We start from the raw sequence: 20,904 nt of genomic DNA on the forward strand, positions 1-20,904 counted from the left end.
AACATATTTTTGTGTTTTAATTTATCCGAAAAAATTTGATTAGATGGGGCCTAAAACATGACTTTTTAGCTTGGGTCTTGGCCCTCAAACTCTATAATTTTTTCATTAGTTTATTTTCAGGAAAATAACGTGTATAGGTCAATACAAAATGGATTACACCTATTTGTGCCTAAAAGCCATTTTTTCTGATTTTTGTTTAAACGACATAACTAAATTTTTCGTAAAATATGTCATTTGCACAGTTCTAAAACCATACCTCCGTCTAATTTAATTTTAAAAGGGAAAAACTTGTTTTTCTAAAGCATTTTATTCATATAGTTTAAAAATCCCTTTTGGCCTGATTTCTGATAAAAGGTTGGAATTCGTTTTGGAAGGTATTTTATTCACATAATTCTGGAAAAACTCATTTCTCCCCTAGAAATTAAAAAGAGAACTTTGAAAAAAGGAAGACTGATACTTAACTAGAAAGGAGCATTTTTTCTTAGTTTTTTTGCAAGAAATCTAATTTAGTCTAATTCTGAGAAAAGAGACGGTGACAACATATTTTTCTTGTAAAAATTTGAGACTGATCCTTTTATTACCTTAGCCATTTTTATTTCTTTTTGGAAAACGTTTCCGCTAATCCGGGTTTTTTTAAAAATCGCGTTGGGGCCTAAGGTCTAACTAAACGGCATATGCACCGTTCACCTAAGATGCCTAATTCAAAATTTAAAGATTCCAATAATAATGTGAGTTTACACAAATACAACATTTCAAATAAGAGAACAAATTGACATGCTGAAATTTAAAGGAGGAAAACTAAATGAGTTAGGGGTGTACCAAACCCCTTAAAAAGCCATTTTTACCCATAGTTGGGCCATCATGCCATTCTCACCAATGGCTGGGCCTTCACCATTTTAGGCTTAATAATTCGAAAGAATGTTCTTGTTGGGCCAGGCTGGCTGGACTCTAGCCCAAATGGTCGTGCAGTAGGAGGAAAGGAAAAAGGGAATTAAATTAGTAGAGGTTTGGTGGACCTAATACTATCTATATTATACATTCGTATATACATACATATACGTATACATATATATTCCCATTTTTTATCTATGTGCCACGACTTAATTTGCCTAAGTCGTGCGGGCACTTACCTTCCCACCTCGATAAACGAACCCTCAACCCAACAATCAATAAAGTCACAAATACATAATTAATCAAACGGAAAAAGAATAGATACGTAAGTCTCACGATAGATACATATATAGTAAAGATAGTGTGGAACAATAATAATACCCCCAGGGTCTAATCTAATTCTCACAAGGGCATCTAAAAGGAAATAATACAAGCCTGGAGTAATAAATACATAAAATGTCTATGTCTCTGAATAGCAATAGGGCATAAATAAGACAGAGAAGTCTTCAAGGCAGCGAAGGGTCGTGCTCACCCAGAAGACTCGGTGCTAATGCTGAAGACGACAGTCAGCCACGGGGGATGGAAGTAGACCCAACCTGATTCTCTGCATTCATAAAAGAATGCAGCAAGTGCAGGTCAGTACAAAACAATGGTACTGGTAGGCATCATCGGCCAACCAAGCATAGCTAACACAATTCAGATAATAAAGCAAGATAAGCAATTAAACCAACAAGTATAAATCAACAAAATAGAAGCCAAGTATGCGTCAACGCCTAAGTAGAGCATCTAATCCCAAGTGTACCAAATTTAAATATATCAAGTCTGAATCCAACATCACAAGTACAACATCAAATCATCTCCAAAACAACTGGGACGCAATGCAATGCCATGCAAATGATGTGTACACATGTACTCCGGACGGAAATATCGACATCTCAGTAGCACAACCCAAGGTGACTCGCGAAGTCTAAGTGCCACCCATCCCAGATCTTTGCCAACAGACAGAAGGGATCCCAGATCTTTGCCCACGGGGGGTTCTCACCGGCACCACCTTAGGGAACTCGCAGGGTCCATGCACTCACTCAATCCACGATTTTGAGACGAACATCGAATATCGGACTCTCATGTCACATAAGTAAAACCGAGTCCAACTCATCAAAGTATTTCATCAAGTATCATCAATATATCATGAAGAATGCGAGTGCGTGCAATGCATGTATCATCATCAATAGTCATGCTCAATATCACAAGTACCAATAATGGGTACGCCGACAATATATTCGAATCACAAGTTCTAACAGAGGGTACGCTAATAATATATCCGAATCACAAGTACCAACAATGGGTACGCCATCAATATCATGATAAAACTAGAACAATCGATGTCAATAACTACTAACAACACGTGACATCAAGCCAACACAAAAGAATAATCAATCACAACACAACGGGATGGCTAGTCCCAAACACACGACAGGGCCCAACCTAAGGCAATATCCATCCCAACTTCATACCTGAATGTTCACATGCTTTCTCCGACGATATAATCTAAATATATGTTTCGCTATGCGAAGTCTCACTAAGGGTAAGCCATAACCTACCTGGATGGCCGAACCGCAAACACCAACAACTCACTCCTTTGCCTTGCCTTTCCGCTGAGCCTCAGAACCAAAGTAGTCTAAACATAGTAGAAAGCTAGATTAGAAATCGTGAAGAATGATACTAATATTGCTACTATTAAATTTAGGTCAAATCCAACCCTAAAAATTGGGGAAGCGGGGCCCACAAAGGCCAAACGGAAAATTCGGAAGCAAAATATCAAATTAAATACTAGGTGATCATAACCCAACCACTAATTGCTGAATTAACTCAGGGATAGGTCTAATTTCTGATTTCAAGCAAAACCCCCAAAATTGGGTATAAACCCTAACTCTTTGATTCAAGAATTCAACTCTAATAATGGAAGATATTTGATTAATAAACTTGGATTCATCAAAATCTAGCATTACCCCATCAATTTCATCATTAATAAGCCTAGAGAAAAAATTCATCAAAACCCACTTTCATCTTTCATTACTAAGGGATTGTTAAGAGAGGGGGAATCTACGATGATTAGGATTAATGAAATAGAAAAGGGATTAGCAAGTTTTACCTCCAAGAGTTTTCTCCAAATATCTCCAAGAACAGTCCCCAAAGCTCTAATTTCGAAATGGTGGTAAATGATAGACTAAGGGCTTACTTAAAACACACTTAATGAAATAACAGGCCCGTTACCGACACGATGGTAACGGGGCCGCTACAGTGCCCAACAGACCACCATGGTGGTTTGGGCCAACCAGTCGTAACAGCGGTGCCGCTGGGACGGCACTGGTGCCGCCAATGCGGACACCAGGCACCAGAAATCCCCCAATTTTTCTAAGTGTCAATCGAAATCCCGGGCCATTCCCGAGGCCATCTGCACACAAACCACATACGCAGACCCATACAAAAATACGCTGCGAACACGCTCGTGACCTCAGAATTCCCAATGGAGGTCTCATTGACAGAGTCAACCCCCCATACCTCATATCTATTTTCCCAACCCAAGTCCCAAAATGCATCCGAGGGCATTAGGAACCAAACCAGATATACACACAAGTCATAAACGACCATCCGAACCTCTCGGAATCGACGAATTTTCGAAAATGGTCCGTTTACCCAAAAGTCAACTTTGGGTCAACTTTTTTTCACTTTAAGCCCATATTTTACAAAAGGTTGCCCGAATCCGATCTAGACACCTCGGGAAGCGTATCAGCAGTCCCCTCAGGTCAAAAGTGAGCTAATCAATGGTCGAAAAAGGGCAAAAAAACCGAAAGGACTATAACGACCAGACGGGTCGTTACATCAGATACCAATTGAACCGTCGCTCATCCTCGAGCGAAGAAAAGAAAGAAGCGAGAAATACCTGAAACAGTAAACAACTGAGGATATTGGCTATGCCTGTCGGACTCGGTCTCCCATGTAGCCTTCTCAACAGGGAAGTGCTTCCATTATACCTTCACAGAAGCAATCTCTTTCGACCTCAACTTTCGAACCTGCCTATCCAAGAACGCAATAAGCTTCTTCTCGTAAGTCAAATTCATCAAGCAATATAGAATCCCAACGAATAATGTAGGTATCGTCGGAATGGTACTTCTTCTGCATCAAAACAAGAAAAACCGGATGAACTCCCGCCAAGCCTGGCGGCAATGCCAACTCATAAGCTATATCACCCATACGGTTAACAATCTCAAATGGACCAATATACCTGGGGCTCAACTTGCCCCTCTTACCGAACCTCAGAACACCCTTCATGGATGAAACCTTCAATAGAACCTGGTCACTAATAGCAAACTCCAAATCCCGGACCTTTCGGTCCGCATACATCTTTTGCTAACTCTAAGCTACTAAAAGCTTGGCCTAAATAGCTCTCACTCTATCAAAGGACACTCTCAAAAAATCTGTACTCCAAGGCAGAGCCTTGAATCCATCAAACCAACCAATCGGAGATCTACATCTCCTACCATATAAAGCCTCAAAAGGTGTCATGCCAATACTCGAATAATAATTGTTATTGTATGAAAACTCTACCAATGTTAAGTGCTAATCCCAATGACCACTAAAAACAATAACACACACTCTCAACATGTCCTCGAGCACCTGAATGGTCCGCTCGGACTGGCCATCGGTCTGGGGATGAAAGGTTGTACTAAGATCCAATCAGGTACCCAACTCGTCATGAAAAGCCCTCCAAAAATGGAAAGTGAAGATAGTACCCCGATAAGATACAACAAAAATAGGAACCCCATGCAACCTCACGATATCCGAATGTACATCTTGGCTAACTTCTCCGCGGTATAGGAAACCTGAACTGGAACAAAGTGAGCGGACTTAGTCAATCGATCAACTATCACTCAAATAGAGTCAAACTTTCCAAGGGGCTTCGAAAGACTCGTGAAAAAATCCCTGGTAATCCTCTCCCACTTCCACTCGGGAATGGGCATCCCCTGAGGCACCCCACCGGGTCGTTGGTGCTCATACTTTACCTGCTGACAATTCCCACACTTAGCCACAAAATCAACTATGTCTCTCTTCATCCGACGCCACCAATAGTGTTGTCTCAAACCACGGTACATCTTAGTCATCCCCGAAGGAATGGAATAGCGAGAGCTACGAGCCTCAGATAAGATCAGCTAAATCAAATCACCAACACAAGAAATGCACACGCGTCCTCTAATTATCAAAATGCCCTCAGAATCAATCACGGCCTGCTTGTCCTTACCCCTCAAAACTCTATCTCGAATCTTGCTCAACTGAGCATCCTCAAACTGATGAGTCCTGATCCGATCTAATAAAGACGACCTCGCCTCTATACAAGCCAAAATCCTGCTAGGGGCAGAAATATCAAGGCGAACGAAATTGTTGGCCAGAGTCTGAACCTCCATGGCCAACGGACTCGCGGAAACAATCAATCGAGCTAAACTCCACATACTCACTGTCTTGCGACTCAAGGCATCAGCCACAACATTGGCTATCCCGAGATGATATAGAATAGAGATGTCATAGACCTTCAAGAGCTCCATCCATCGGCGCTGCCTGGAATAAAGATCTCTCTGGGTAAACACATGCTGAAGACTATAGTGATCGGTGAAAACCTCACAATGAACACCGTACAAATAACGCCTCCAAATCTTCAAAGTGACCACGACCAACAACTCCAATTCATGGGTAGGGTAATTCTTCTCATGAACTTTCAATTGATGGGAAGTGTAAGCTATCACTCTACCCACCTGCATCAACACAACACCCAAGTCCATATAGGAGGCATCACAATAGACCGCGAAGTCCATACCCTCAACGGGTAATGCTAAGATCGGGGCTGTAGTCAAAAGTAGCTTGAGCTTTTGAAAGCTCTCCCCACAATCATCTGTCCACTAGAAGGGAACATCCTTCTGAGTCAATCTGGTCAAAGATGAAGCAATAGCAGCAAAGCCCTTCACAAAGCGACGGTAATAGCTGGCCAAACCCACAAAACTACGAATCTCAGTAACAGTAGTGGGCCTCGCCTAACCCCTCACAGCCTTAATCTTCTATGGGTCAACCATAATCCCAACCTTAGTCATAACATGGCCCAAGAATGCTAGACTCCAACCAGAACTCACACTTAGAAAACTTAGCAAACAGGCTATGTTTCTTCAACAACCCAAGAATAGAACGAAGATGGCTCTCGTGCTCCTCCCTACTCTTGGAATACCCCAAGACGTCATCAATAAACAAAATCACGAAGGAATCAAGGAATGGCCTAAAGATGCCATTCATCAAAGTCATAAATGCAGCCGGGGCATTGGTAAGCCCAAATCACATCACTAAAAACTCATAGTGGTCATATCTCATCCGAAATGCTGTCTTCGGCATATCCTCCGCCCTGATCTTCAATTGGTGATAGCCAGAACGCAAATCAATATTCAAAAACACCGAAGCACCCTGGAGCTAGTCGAACAGATCATCAATACGAGGCATAGGACACTTGTTCTGAATAGTGACCTTGTTTAGCTGGAGATAATCTGTGAACATCCTCATAGTCCCATCTTTCTTCTACACGAATAACACAGGAGCACCCCAAGAGGAGACGCTCGGTCTAATGAACCCCTTGCTCAACAAATCCTGTAACTGTTCCTTAAGCTCTCTCAACTCAGTTGGTGCCATCCGACATGGTGGAATAGAAATAGGACGAGTGTCCGGATCCAAGTCAATACAGAAATTAATGTCGCAATCAGGTGGCATACCCAGTAGATCCGACTGTAATACCTCCGCGAACTCGCTCACAATAGGAATAGACTCAAGGGGTGGAGATGCAACTGTCATATCACTAACATGAGCCAAATAAGCTAGACACCCTTTACTTACCAACTTCTTCGCGTGAAGGAAGGAAATGATCTTCTTCAGAGCGGGACTAGGAGTACCCCTCCATTCAAGCCTAGGAATGCCCGGCATGGCTAAGGTGATTGTCTTGGCATGACAGTCCAAGATCGTGTGATAAGGAGAAAGCCAGGACATCGCCAATATAATATCAAAGTCAACCATATCGAGAATCATCAAATCTACCCAAGTGTAATACCCCATAAAAGTAACCAAACAAGACCAGTAGACTCGATCAACAATCACAGAATCTCCGATCGGAGTAGACACATGAACAGGTATACCTATGCTATCATAAGGCAAATCTCAACCAACGGCATGAAATGTAGATACATACGAATAGGTGGATCCAAGATCAAATAACACAGATGCTGCTCTATAACGAAAAGAAATGGTAGCTCAAATCATAGCATCTGAGGCCTCTGCCTCGGGCCTACCAAGAAATGAGTAACAATAGGCTCCAACACGCCCGCCCTGAGATCCCCCTCTCGTGCTCTCAGAACCACCTCTAGCTGGCTGGGAACCACCTCTAGAACTATGAGAAGCACTGCGGCCTGACTAAGCGTCGCCCTTCTGAGAAGCCCCACCTCGACCACCAGATGATATCGGAGTCCTAGATGGCTGATAATCCTGCCTGGGTCGGGGACATATCCTGGAAACATGCCCAACCTCTCCACAAGATAAACAGGTAATAGGAGATGAATGCTGATACACAGAAGCTGAAGACCCGGATGAAGCAGCCCCATCCACTGGTCTGGAGAACGAACTCTCAGGAGATCTCTGCCTAGGTGGCTCGCTGGGAGAAGCCTGTAACGCTAAATGCATGGGACGGCTGGAATATGGCTGATCCGGCCTCGAAAACTGACCGGCGTCCCTCGAACTAGAACCACCATAACTCTCAGTCTGACGTGGCCTCTTGTCACTACCACCAAAAGCACGGGCCTTAGCGCTCTCAACCATAGAAGCATGCTCGATAATGGACTGGAAGGAAGCCCCCATAGACTCCATCTGAGGACAAGAATTATGTAGAGAGCCCACTAGTCCCCCAACAAATTGCATGATCCTATCGGCCTCAGTAGGGATTAAAGGAGTAAAATAGCGAGCCAGATATAGAAAGCGGGTCACATAGGACTCCAAAGACATGTCTCTCTGCTCAAGATGTAAAAACTCCTCCCTACGCGCCTCTCGCAAAGACTGGGCACTTAATTCTCAAAGAAGGCACGGTAAAACTGAATCCAAGTCAAGGGAGGGGAACCCTCAGGTCTGCAAGCCACGAAATACCTCCACCATATCTTCGCGTCGCTGCGAAACTGGTAGGACACATAATCAACCCCGTGGGTCTCCACGATCCCTATCTGGTGCAGCAACTCATGCATATCAAGAATAAACTCATAAGCATCCTCAGACGAAGTACCATAAAAGCTCGGTGACTCTAACTTCCCTAATCTCCCAACAAGGTCCTGATCAGATGCAATCATAATAGCGCCCTCCATGGGCCTAATATCATCACTAGGAGTAGGTATCGCATCAATACGAGGTGCCATAGCTGCGGCGGGATGTGCTACCCGCATAGGTCCCTACTAAGGGGTCTGTGCCCCAACTCTGGTCTGTGAACCCCCGTCGGGGTAGTAACACCAGCTGCCGCTTGCTGGGCATCAAGATGTAGTAAGACTCTAGCCATAGTGTCATGAATGGCCTGATCAGAAGTAACCTCAGGCTGTGTCCGTGCTGGGGCCACACCAGCATCTGCGGCCTGGCCTCGATCCGGCTGATACTCGAGCTCGGGAGACGGAGACCTCTCTCGCCGCTGCCCTACCACAGAAGCCCTGCCTCTAGCAGAGGCAGCTCCGCGGCTTCTCACTCTGCTGCGCCCTCTGGCTGTCGCTCGCCCTCTGGTGTCAGCCATAGTTGCGGGATCTGGCACCTGACCGCGGGTTGTAGTAGCGCGAGTCCTCACCATCTGTGAGAGAAGAGACAAGAGTCAGATACGAATTTGATCTTTCCAGATACCAATTAGAATAAAGTAGCACAAAAAATGAAAGAAGGTAAGATTTCCGAAATGTCCTATAGCCTCTCACAGATAAGTACGGAGCTCATCGTACTGATCCACGAGACTCTACGAGACACGCTCGTGTATTATAGATCGGGTAACCTAGGGCTCGGATACCAACTTGTCACGACCTAATTTGCCTAAGTCGTGCGGGCACTTACCTTTCTACCTCGGTAAGCGAACCCTCAATCCAACAATAAATAAAGTCACAAAAACATAATCAATCAAACGGAAAAGAATAGATACGTACGTCTCATGATAGATACATATATAGTAAAGATAGTGCGGAACCAAAATAATACCCCCAAGGTCTAATCTAAGTCTCACAAGAGCATCTAAAAGGAAATAATACAAGCTTGGAGTAATAAATACATAAAATGTCTATGTCTCTGAATAGCAATAGGGCATAAATAAGACAGAGAAGTATTCAAGGTAGCGAAGGGTCGTGCTCACCTAGAAGACTCGGCGCTAATGCTGAAGATGACGGTCAGCCACGGGGGATGGAAGTAGACCCAACCTGATACTCTGCATTCATAAAGAAATGCAGCAAATGCAGGTCAGTACAAAACAACGGTACTGGTAGGCATCATTGGCCGACCAAGCATAGCTAACACAATTGAGATAATAAAGCAAGATAGGAAATTAAACCGACAAGTATAAATCAACATAATAGAAGCCAAGTATGCGTCAACGCCTAAGTAGAGCATCTAATCCCAACTGTGCCAAATCTCAATATATCAAGTTCGAATCCAACATCACAAGTACAACATCAAATCATCTCCAAAACAACCGAGATGCAAAGCAATGCAATAATGTATAGATGCAGTGCAATGCCATGCAAATGATCTGTACACATGTACTCCGGACGGAATTATCGACATCTCGGTTGCACAACCTAAGGTGACTCGCGAAGTCTAAGTGCCAACCATCCCGGATCTTTGCCCAACAGACAGATGGGATCCCGGATCTTTGGCCACGGGAGCTTCTCATCGGCACCACCTTAGGGAACCCGCGGAGTCCAGGCACTCACTCAATCCACGATTTCGAAACGAACATCGGATATCGGACTCTCGCGTCACACAAGTAAAATCGAGTCCAACTCATCAAAGTATTTCATCAAGTATCATCAGTATCTCAACAGCATATCATGAAGAATGAGAGTGCATGCAATGCATGTATCATCATCAATAGTCATGCTCAATATCACAAGTACCAATAATGGGTACGCCAACAATATATCCGAATCAAAAGTTCTAATAGTTGGTACGGCAACAATATATCTGAATCACAAGTACCAACAATGGGTACGCCATCAATATCATGATCAAACTAGAACAACATATGTCAATAATTACTAACAACACGCGACATCAAGCCAACACAACAGAACAATCAATCACAACACAACGGGATGGCTAGTCCCAAACACACTACAGGGCCCAACCTAAGGCAATATCCATCCTAACTTCATACCCGAATGTTCATATGCTTTCTCCGATGATATAATCTAAATATATGCTTCGCTATGCGAAGTCTCACCAAGGGTAAGCCATAACCTACCTGGATGGTCGAACCGCAAACACCAACAACTCACTCATTTGCCTTGCCTTTTCGCTGAGCCACAGAACCAAAGTAGTCTAAGCATAGTCAAAATCTAGATTAGAAATCATGAAGAATGATACTAATATTGCTACTATTTAATTTAGGTCAAATCCAACCCTAGAAATTAGGGAAATGGGGCCCACAAGGGCAAAACGAGAAATTCAGAAGCAAAATATCAAATTAAGCACTAGGTGATCATAACCCAACCACTAATTGCTCAATTAAATCAAGGATAGATCTAATTTCTGATTTCAAGCAAAATCCCAAAAATTTGGTATAAACCCTAACTCTTTGATTCAAGAATTCAACTCTAATAACGGAAGATATGTGATTAATAAAATTAGATTCATCAAAATTTAGCATAAACCCCATCAATTTCATTATTCATAAGCCAAGAGAAAAAGTTCTTCAAAACCTATTTTTATCTTCCATTACTAAGGGTTTGTTAAGAGAGGGGAAATCTACGATGATTAGGATTAATGAAATAGAAAAGGGATTAGCAAGATTTACCTCTAAGAGTTTTCTCCAAATATCTCCAAGAACAGTCCCCAAAGCTCTAATTTCAAAATGGTGGTAAATGATAGACCTTGGCTTATTTAAAACACACTTAATGAAATAACAGGCCCGTTACCGCCATGACGGTAATAGGGCCGCAACAGCGGTGCCGCTACAGTGACCAAAAGACCTCCATGGCGGTCTGGGCCAATTTCCCTTGGCCGCTGGGACGGCACTGGTGCCGCCAATGCGGACACCAGGCACCAGAAATCCCCAAATTTTTCTAAGTGTCAATCAAAATTCCGATCCATTCCCGAGGCCATCTGCTCACAAACCACATACGCAAACCCATACAAAAATACGCTACGAACGCGCTCGTGGCCTCGGAATTCCCAATGGAGGTCTCATTAACCGAGTCAACCCCCGATACCTCATTTCCATTTTCCTAGCCCAAGTCCCAAAATGCATCCGAGTGCATTGGGAACCGAACTAGATATACACACAAGTCATAAACGACCATTCGAACCTCTAAAAATCGATGGATTTTAAAAACTGGTCCATTTACCCAAAAGTCAACCTTGGGTCAACTATTTTTCACTTTAAGCCCATATTTCACAAAAGTTGCCTGAATCAGATCTAGACGTCTCGAGAAGCATATCAACGATCCCCTCGAGTCAAAAGTGAGCTAATCAATGCTCGAGAAAGGGCAAAAATATTGAAAGGAATGTAACGACCATACGGGTCGTTACACTATGTTTGATGGACCTAATTTGTCATGACCCAACCTGATGGCTGTGACGAGTGCCTGATATCTAGTGACCAAACACCTCTATACTCGTACCTAGAAAATACTGAATAACAAAGGCCCATGAGTAACTCAAACTGATCTTATGTTGGCTCATGAAAGGATGACATTGTGAGCTCTGTACAATCCATATACATATATCTATATATATATATATATATATAAGCTAAAAGAACAGGGCAGGCCAACTAGGGCGCCACATATGAATTCATACTATTGTTAGGCTTATCGTCATATACTTATCTTAAGCCTTCAAATTAAATCCCCTTAAAATCTACCGAAATTCTGGTAGCATCTCCCCTGTTTATATTACATCCCAAAGAACACTAAGGGTAATCAAAGACTGAGGTACTCGTAGTGCTTCTAAGAGTAGAGTAATATGGAAGCCTGTATACAGGCTTACGCACAGAATCTGGAAGATCGTACGCGCCAGCGGAGAACAGAGCGTGAGCACGACCGGGGTCATGGTAAGAGGGATTGATCTTTAGATATGGTTAGTGAGTTCAATAGAGGACCGAGACAGCAGTATTTTCGAAATCCATTCCAATCAGCAGGGAGTGCACCTTCGCGGTTTTCAGGTTCAAGATTTGATTGGCCTTCTTATTCCGGAGCAGATCAGAGTTCTAGGGCTTCCGGTTCTCAGCATCAACAGGATTCGGGATAGATGAGGCCACCTTTGCCATAGTGTGCCCAGTGTGGTAGGCAGCACGCAGGTCAGTGTCGTCTGGTATCAAATGCTTGTTATTCTTGTGGCCGACCAGGTCATATGATGAAAAATTGTCTATTAGGAGGTGGTGTAGGTATTATTCAGCCTACGGGGTCTATAGCTGGTTCTTCTTCATCTGTACGCCCTCCAGGGCAAGGTTTACAGACCCCAACAGGACGAGGTAAAGGGAGGAGCAGAGCATCTAGCTCGAGTGGGCTGCAGCACCGTGCCTATGCACTAGCCGGTAGACAGGATTATGAGTCATCTCCTGATGTTATCACAGGTATACTATCAGTCTCTTCCTATGATGTATACGCACTGATTAACCCCAGATCTACTTTGTCATATATTACTCCATTTGTTGCTGGTAAATTTGGGGTAGAGCCCGAGTCAATTAAACCTTTTGAGATGTCTACGCCAGTTGGTGACCCAGTCATAGCTAGGCGAGAGTATCGAGGTAATCGTCATACCATAGCGGATTTGATTGAATTAGATATGATCGATTTTGATGTCATCATGGGTATGGATTGGTTAGCCTCTTGCTATGCTAATGTCGATTGTAGAACGAAGGTTGTCCGGTTCCAGTTTTCAGGTGAATCGGTTTTAAAGTGGAAAGGTGATGCTGCTTCTCCGAGAGGAGGTTTATTTCCTACTTTAAAGCAAGCAAGATGACTAGGAAAGGGTATATCTATCGCCTGGTTCGGGTACAGGATGTACACGTAGAGTCATCGACCCTTCAGTCTGTTCCAGTGGTTAATGAGTTCCCAGAGGTGTTTCCGGATGAGCTTCCAGGCATTCCGCCTGAGCGGGAGATTGATTTTACTATTGATCTATTACCAGATACTCAGCCAATATCTATTCCTCCTTATAGAATAGCACCTGCCGAGTTGAAGGAATTGAAGGATTTACTTGAGAAGGGCTTTATTAGGCCCAGTACATTGCCGTAGGGAGCACCAGTATTATTTGTAAGAAAGAAGGATGGCTCATTGCGAATGTACATTGATTATAGGCAATTGAATAAAGGGACTATAAAGAATAAGTATCCACTTCCGAGGATTGATGACTTATTTGACCAGCTGCAGCGTGCCAAATTTTCTCAAAGATAGACTTGAGATCGGGATATCATCAGGTTAGAGTGAAGGAGGAAGACATTCCGAAGACAGCATTCAGGACTAGATATGGGAACTATGAGTTCCGTGTCATGTCATTCAGATTAATTAATGCCCCAGTTGTATTTATGGACTTGATGAACCGTGTATTTAGACCTTTCCTAGATCTGTTTGTGATTGTGTTCATAGATGATATTCTGGTCTATTCATCGTCAGAGACTAAGCATGCAGTTCATCTACGTGAGGTGCTTAGAGTTCTTCGAGATAAAGAGTTATATGCGAAGTTTTCCAAATGTGAGTTCTGGTTGAACTCTGTGGTTTTTCTTGGTCACGTTATTTCAGATGAAGGCATTAGAGTGGATAGTCAAAAGATTAAAGCTGTGAAGAATTGGCCAAGACCCATGACACCAACGAAGATACGTAGTTTCTTGGATCTGGCAGGATATTATAGGAGGTTCGTAGAGGGATTTTCCTCTCTTTCAACCCCACTAACCAAGTTGACTCAAGAATTAGCTAAGTTTCAGTGGACGGATGCATGTGAGCGGAGTTTTCAGACATTAAAGTATAAATTGACCTCAACTCCCGTCTTGACTCTTCCAGAAGGAACAAATGGCTGTGTGATATATTGTGACGCTTCAGGTGTTGGATTGGGTTGTGTATTAATGCAACACGGTAAGTTTGTCGCTTATGCCTCTAGACAGCTGAAGAAGCATGAGAAGAATTATCCAACTCATGATCTTGAGTTAGCTACGGTGATCCATGCCTTCAAAATGTGGAGGCACTACTTATACGGTGTTCATGTGGATATTTATACTGATCATAAGAGCCTCCAGTATATCTTTAAGCAGAAGGACTTGAACTTACGTCAAAGGCGATGGCTAGAGTTATTAAAAGATTATGATATTGATATTCTGTACCATCCTGGAAAGGCTAATGTAGTAGCTGATGCTCTTAGTCATAAATCCATGGGAAGCCTATCATATGTGCAACCAGAGAAAAGGGAGATAGTCCACAGAGTTCATCAATTAGCTAGCCTTAGAGTTCGACTGTTAGATTCAGGGGATATAGGAGTTACGGTTCAAGACACAGCAGTGTCATCTTTGGTAGCCGAGATAAAGGAACGCCAATATGAAGATCCTATTTTAGTTCATTATCGGGATACAGCTCCCCAGAAGGAAAAGACACCTTTCGTGATCACAGGAGATGGAGTACTCAGGTATCGAGGTAGATTATGCGTTCCTAAGGTTACAGGCCTCCGTCAGCAAGTTATGAGGGAAGCCCACTATTCTCGCTATTCTATTCACCCTGTCACAACAAAAATGTACCATGATCTCAAGGAAGTTTATTGGTGGGATGGTGTGAAAAGAGATAGCAGAATTTGTCGCTCAGTGTCCGAATTGTCAACAAGTTAAGATAGAGCACTAGAAGCCTGGAGGTTTGTTACATGCTATAGAGATTCCGACATGGAAATGGGAGATAATTAATATGGAATTTATTATAGGTTTTCCCCGTATTCAACGGAAGTATGATTCAATATGGGTCATAGTTGATAGGCTTACGAAGTCAGCCCACTTTTTACCTGTCAAAAATACTTATTCAGCTGAGGATTATGCAAGGCTCTATCTTAGAGATATTGTATGACTTTATGGTGTTCCTACAGCTATTATTTCAGATAGAGGAGCGTAATTTACAGCTAATATCTGGAAATCTTTCCAGAATGGATTAGGGACTCAGGTGAGTCTTAGTACCGTATTTCATCCGCAGACAGATGGACAAGCGGAGCGTACTATACAGACACTTGAGGACATGCTGAGAGCTTGTGTGATTGACTTTCGAGGTAGCTGGGATGATTATTTACCTCTTATTGAATTTGCATATAATAACAGTTACCATTCCAGTATCCAGATGGCTCCTTATGAAGCTTTATATGGGCGAAGATGTAGATTTACAAGCTTGGAAGGATAAGCGCTAAGTAGTTAAGGAGGCCAAAAAGGTATGTTAAGGCTGTCCCTTCTTTCTTTTTTGGCATGTTCCTATGATATGAGCGAGTAAACGAGCTTCCATATTACTCTACTCTTAGAAGCACTAGGAGTACCTCAGTCTTTGATGATCCTGTACCCCTGTTATTATGTTCCTTCTGTTCATGGGTCTTAAGATTTCATGTATTAGTAATGTTAGCGCAGCAGTTGTCATGCAGAGTTAGTGTGACATCATATTATTCTGAGAGTTTTATTATTTCATTTTACATATGCACTTCATTCATTTACATATGCGTATTGACCCATGACTAGAAAGCATTATATACGCGTATATTGTATGTATATGGGGTATGGGTAAAGGGGTAGGTGTTATATACGCATTACCACCTGATCAGCTGGTGCACTATGATGATGATATATGGATCGGGCTGCACGTTCCGCAACAATGTATATGATTATTATGATGATGGCCGCAGAGAGGCCGATGGGATATGAAATAATGGATCGAGCTGAACGTTCTCAGCACTATGACCTATATATTTATACATGAGCATGATTATCATTGAGGGCATGCATGTTATGTGCCCACAGAGGCATTGTCAGTATACAGATTTATGCAAATACTTTCAGATACTCAGTCATATAGATGCATACAGATAGTCAGTTGGTTTCTGAGTTCAAATTCAGTTCATGAGTCTTATGTTTATATTACCTCTATGCCTTACATACTCAGTACATTATCTGTACTGACTCCCCTATTGCTCGGGGGGCTGCGTTCATGCTAGCAGGCTCAAGTAGATAGGCAGGCGGTCCAGCTTAGTAGGACCTCTATCCAGCGGTGGTCAGTGCGCTCCACTTGATCCGGAGATGCGGTTCATTTTGGTATGCTATTTTGACTTGTATATATGGGTATGATGGGAGCCCTATCCCATCCTCCCTATAGCTTTATACTCCAGTAGAGGTCTATAGACAGCTGTATGTACTTGATATATGATGTAGCCTTGTCGGCTTCTATTCTTTTGTGTACAGCATATATAGCGGCCTACTTGGCCTGCACTATTCTTTTAGCATATATACATATATATATGTGGATTGTACAGAGATCACGATGTCATCCTTTCATGAGCTAGTATAAGATCAGTTTGAGTTACTCATGGGCCCTTATTACTCAGTATTTTCCAGGTACGAGTATAGGGGTGTTTGTTCACTAGAGATCAGGCACTAGTCACGGCCATCGGGTTGGGTCTTGACATAATTCGATCGTAACTATACATAATATATACACACATATACATATATCTCCTCTCTTGATCACAAGTGCATAACCCAGGACTTAACTATATATCATTACTTCACTAGAAAATCTCAAACCATAATATACCAATGGAAAAAGTTGTCACCACCAACACCGCACAAGTTCCAAGGGGTTTCATGAACCTCCGGCATGGCTGGATATCGGAGAGTGGCTAGACCCATCCCCTAAAACCTCCTCAAACCCTCAAACACAACCAGTGTTGCCACAGTATATAATCATAGTCTCAAAGATGTGCACAAGTATCAGCTTAGGGAAATATTTTGAATGTAAAGTAACTTTAAAATGAATTCAGGATCATGACAAAGAAAGGGGCAGACACTGTAATACCATTGGACACATAGAATATGTACATCAATTCCAAGATAGTTAACCAATTAAATTTCATAACCAGGTCCTATTCTATTTATGTACATATATTACTGCCCATAACTAGCCTATTTTCTTACATGTATACACACAGTATATCCTTGTCATATACATGGCATGTATATACCAAGTGTATACCATGTATATACTACCCTTCTTTTACAAATCTAGGTAGGGTGTATCTTTAACCTTACTCTTACATGTTCAATTACCATACTCAAGGCAAAAAAAATCAAAGTCCAAACCTTAATTTCCATGCACATCAAATATAAATGGTCCATCAATTCATATGTTGACAGTTCTTATGGTAGGAGGTTGAAACTTGTTTAAAATAGCCACAGAAAACACTATAGAGAGTACAAGCCAAGGGAAGAAATTCCACAACTTCTAATCACCCAAAAGGTAGAGTTGTAACATCCATGAGGATTTTAAAATACAGATGATGCAGGACCAATCAATACTAGACAGATCCCAGCTTTTATTCTTTTAGTCTAGATTATAAAATTTAGTTCAAGAAATAAAAGGTCTTTACCTACTTAAGATTAATCAAGTGTTCATCTCTAAGTCCAAACTAAGTCAAATGTCTCCACATGATCACAGTCCACACATAAAAAAACATACCAACTTTAAAATACACTCTTCAAGAGGCAAAAAAACATATCAAACAAGTCAAAACCTCAAAGAAAGGAAAGGGAAAACATAGGTCCAAACACTAAGTGAATAACTTACTTCTTCAGGACTTAACCAATGGAAATTTGACCTTTCTAATCATGACAAGGACATGACAGACACCTACTCTTTGTTTCAGACTTAATGTTAGACAATCGTGGAATTCAAAAATCCCCAAGACATGACAAAGATGTAACAAGCAATTGTCCCTCTATTCTAATTTAACTTTAGGCAATAAGCAATCACAAGAATTTTCCCCCCAAGGCATGGCAACCCCCTTTAACCAATTACCAACTCTAACACAGTCATGAGAAACAAAGTCTAGAGAGTTGAGAAAGCCTTAGGGTCCTGAAAGAAGGGTAGGATAGAGTGAGGTCATCACCTCCCCATCCCTTTCCCACACCTTACTTTCAGTAGAAAGGGATCACAGGCCCCACTGGTCATTACCTCCTGTTCTTACCTGGGCTCACCTTTCACTCTCCCAAAGCAACCCCACCCCTTTACCTTATTCTCCTACGAAATGCCAATCACCAAAACTCATGGACATAGGTGGTTTGCCACTACCCACCCTCTACAAATAAGTCTCACCTAGACCCCTAATTCTTCACATAAACAAAACAGTTCCAATCAACTTGAGTTTTAAATCCACACCATGTGAGGCCATACTGAATATTTTTAACCATGGACACTTAAGAAAACTGGAACAATTAAATCACTTAAGAGTTCTAAGAAAAATCAGGTTGAATATCAAGTTTCAAGTTCAAAACAGTTCCATCTCCAATTGACCAACGCTTTTAGATAGTTAAAAGTACATTAAGGCTCAAATTACCTTTTAAATCTATCTTAAACTCCTTTTGATAAAATCAGACATGAATCAGAGAGAAAGTTAGGTAATATGAATGCAGAGTTTAAATTCTATTCAAATGAAATCAAACATGACACTGAGTCCTGCTAATGGCATATGGTGTTCCCTTTTTATTTTAAAACAAGCTCAACAATTTTATAGACTTTCGTGAACTCCTAATGGACCTTTGACACCCCCATTATCTTATTAGTGATCCTAAATCTCAAACTTCATTTTAGACTGCCTTGACCTACTCTAGGAAGTTATTTTCTCTAAAGTTACCCTTTAATGCACAACATATAACCATGCAGAGTTATTTGATTAACTTAAACACATTCAAGCAGACTTCGGAAGGCTCAGACCCACACAGGTACAACCAAACTTAACTCTAAATACCTTAGTCAATCACCATAGATTTCTTATAGACATGTCTAGTTCCCCTAAGTTCTGTCTCAACCTAATCATGATCTTCCCTAAACTTTATACTAGTCACAAATTCATGTCCCTTAGTTGACAATCAAATAAGTATGCAGGTCCACACAAGAATAGATTCAAGAAAGAGAAAAGAAAACCAAAGTCACATTCTTATAAGACAAGGACAATTGTTTCAAACACTCTTAATAGATATCACCACCTTTTGGTATTCTACTTCATTCAATCAGGATTAATGTTATCTTAAAGTTCATCAAACTAATGCCATGATTTAGGTAACCACATTCTCAACAGATTTAAACATAAAACAACAAAAGCAAGAACCTCCCACACATATATAGTAGAATATATGAAATCTATCCCACATACTTAAACAATCATTGCACTGTTTAGGCATACACACTCAATCTACTTCACAAGACTACTTATTGATATCAAACATGGTTTTGAAAATAAAGAGGGCAACCTCCACATCTAAGAAGTTAATACAACTTAATTAATGCCTAATCAATGCATAAACTCAACTAAATCACAAGCAAATCAGCAATTAAACATCATTAACAGATTATTAACATGTAGACTAATACTAAACAATACCAAAATAAATAAGCATGATAGAACATTACCTTTTTAAGGTGCAGCCCAGATCAAAAACGAATTTGAAAGCCTTAAGTGCTTCCAAAACTCATAACCCAGCCACACAGACTCAAAAAGAGAGAGAAATAATAAAAAAAAAATGACTCAGAAAAGACCTCACAATTAGTGCAGCCTTAAAATTTTACTTAGGGAGGCTTAACATTCAAAGTTTAGCCTCTCTTTGGATTTCTCCAAATCATTTCTAACTTTCAAAAATCTTTCAAATTTTTAAAATTAAAGAAAATCATATTTTTCTCTCAAAAACCCCTTTTTCTCCCTTTTTCTACTTTTTTCCGACCTCCAAAAACTATTTTTGTAAGAGGGTTGGGTTTCTATTTATAGAACCCCAAAAATCACCTAAAACTTCCAAGTAAACGATGTGGGACAAATGTAATTCCCAGAAAAAGGACCTTCAAGACCAGATCTACGCCTCACACGGCTTCTCAAGCATATGGATGGTCAGATCTGAACCTTATTTGGTTCGATCCAACCTTTTCCAACTCAACCAATAAAATTTAAGCATAGTACAACAACAATACTAGTAAATTTCAGCATAACAAAGTAAAATAAAGTAAAAAATTTGATTCATTACCATGTTTGTGATTTAAAATCACGAATTCGAGTGCCATATTAAATGCTTTTATCAAAATAGACACAATAAAGCTGCATGCAACTGCTATATTCTGCAGATTTGCCATTTCTGGCATGGAGAGAGAGAGAGAGAGAGAGAGAGAGAGAGAGAGAGAGAGAGAGAGAGAGAGAGAGAGAGAGAGAGAGAGAGAGAGAGAGAGAGAGAGAGAGAGAAGGAGAGGCGGCGACTAGGGTTTATCAAAAAAGAGGAGAGGACAAAGAAAGGGGATGGGGATCTTTTCTGAAGATGGAAAAATAATGAAAGGGGGGAGAGGTATTACCCCTTTAATGTTTTTTGAACGGTCTGGGCCAGGTCTCAGCCTGCTTTGGGCTGGACTCAGTCTAGATTCTTAAAAATAATACAACAGGCCTCTTTTATATATATATATATATATATATATATAAATATATAATTAAAGGATTAAAATTAGTAATATA

The 20,904-nt window shown here is 41.3% G+C and overlaps 1 long non-coding RNA gene across 1 annotated transcript; it reads right to left on the bottom strand.

Moving 5' to 3' along the window:
• Positions 1 to 1,215: 1,215 nt before the first annotated feature.
• On the bottom strand, positions 1,216 to 20,701 carry LOC132641192 (uncharacterized). Its single transcript, XR_009582745.1, has 5 exons — positions 20,429 to 20,701; positions 9,332 to 9,403; positions 3,044 to 8,788; positions 2,493 to 2,569; positions 1,216 to 1,495 (listed from the first exon to the last, which is right to left on the bottom strand). It is a non-coding gene; the product is annotated as an uncharacterized LOC132641192 (long non-coding RNA).
• Positions 20,702 to 20,904: the final 203 nt, after the last annotated feature.

This window comes from Lycium barbarum, chromosome 5 (genome assembly GCF_019175385.1).
Source record: "Lycium barbarum isolate Lr01 chromosome 5, ASM1917538v2, whole genome shotgun sequence".
NCBI classification, from domain to species: Eukaryota; Viridiplantae; Streptophyta; class Magnoliopsida; order Solanales; family Solanaceae; genus Lycium; species Lycium barbarum.